This window comes from Trichechus manatus, unplaced genomic scaffold (assembly GCF_000243295.1).
Source record: "Trichechus manatus latirostris isolate Lorelei unplaced genomic scaffold, TriManLat1.0 scaffold00057, whole genome shotgun sequence".
Classification (NCBI taxonomy): domain Eukaryota; kingdom Metazoa; phylum Chordata; class Mammalia; order Sirenia; family Trichechidae; genus Trichechus; species Trichechus manatus.
The window spans coordinates 6,766,120-6,767,904 of NW_004443993.1; positions in this window are offsets into that span (position 1 = coordinate 6,766,120).

The following is a 1,785-nucleotide window of genomic DNA, read 5'->3' on the forward strand; positions in this document are numbered from 1 at the left end:
TCTTTTCTTTCCTCCTTGTCTTTTTAATGACCTTTCGCTTTCTTCATGTATGATGTCCTTGATGTCATTCCACAGCTTGTCTGGTCTTCAGTCATTAGTGTTCAACACGTCAAATCTGTTCCCTTTGAGATTGTCTCTAAATTCAGGTGGGATATACTCAAGGTGGTACTTTGGCTCTCGTGGACTTGTTCTAATTTTCTTCAGTTTCATCTTGAACTTGCATATGAGCAGTTGATGGTCTGTTCTGCAGACAGCCGTTGGCCTAGTTCTGACTGATGATTTTGAGCTTTTTCATCATCTCTTTCCACACATGTAGTCCATTTGATCCTTGTGTATTCCATCTGGCGAGGTCCAAATGTATAGTTGTCGTTTATGTTGTTGAAAAGAGGTATTTGCAGTGAAGAAGTTGTTGGTCTTGCAAAATTCTGTCATGTGATCTCCAGCATTGTTTCTATCACCAAGGCCATTTTTTCCAACTACCATTCCTTCTTTCTTTCCAATTTTCGCATTCCAATCCAGTAGTTATCAGTGCATCCGGATTGCATGTTCCATCAATTTGGCACTGCAGAAGTTGGTAAAAATCTTTAGTTTCTTCATCTTTGGCCTTAGTGGTTGGTGCATAAATTTGAATAATAGTTATATTAATTGGTCTTCCTTATAGGCCTACGGATATTATCCTGTCACTAACAGCGTTGTACTTCAGGATAGATCTTGAAATGTTCTCTTTGACGATGAATGCAACACCATTCCACCTAAAGTTGTTATTCGCGGCATAGTAGACCATACAGTTCTCTGATTCAAAATGGCCAGTACCAGTCCATTTCAGCTCACTAATGTGTATTTCAATAATGGTCGTATTAATTGGTTTTCCTTGTAGGCATATGGATATTATGCTATCACTGACAGTGTTGTACTATTTATGTCAGTTCCTTTAATTTAAATTTACATTAGGAAGACTCTTGTATGGTCCATTCATGTTCTTCAGTATTTTTCTCTCATATGAATGTAATATAGTTTAACAATTCTTTTTCTTGAAGATATTTGGGAAGCTTCCATTTTGTGGCTGTTATAAACAATACTTTTATGGTTTTTGCTCTTATATTTAGGTCCATGATGCATTTTGTATTAAATTTTATATATCCTGAGGGGTAGGAATCCAACTTCTTTCTTTCGCATGGGGAAATCCAGTGGTCCCAGTGCCATCTGTTGAAGAGACTGATCCTTCCCATTATTAACAATTCTTTTAAAGACTTTCGTTTAATATGCCTTCCTCTCTTGGATGGGTTGTCCTCCTTTTGTCTCAGCATGCTCCAGGTAACTCTGCATTCTTGTCATAAAATGTGTTCCATTGCAGGCTTCTACATCTAAGTTAATGGCATGCCATTCTTTCTGTTTTCATGGGAAAAAAATCTTAAACTCATCCTTTCCACCTCTTTCTTTCACACCCACACCTTCAGTCCATCAGGAAATTCTGTTGCCTCTTCCTTAAAAGCCTAGGACCATCCCTCATATACACCACTTTTGCTCTACTACCACAGTCTTAACCATCATCATTTCTTACCTGATTATGGCCATACCCTTCTAATATATCTCTCAGCTTTTACATTTGCTGCCTACAGATAGAGCCTTTAAGAGCTGTCATGTCAGTTTTTTCCACTGCTCAAAAGCATAAAATTGCTCTGCATTTCACTCAGATTAAAAGCTAGTCTCTTCAGTGGCCAACAACTTCTCCCCAGAACATAGTATGCCCACTGACCCCAATCCCCTCTCCAAATTCCTTTACTA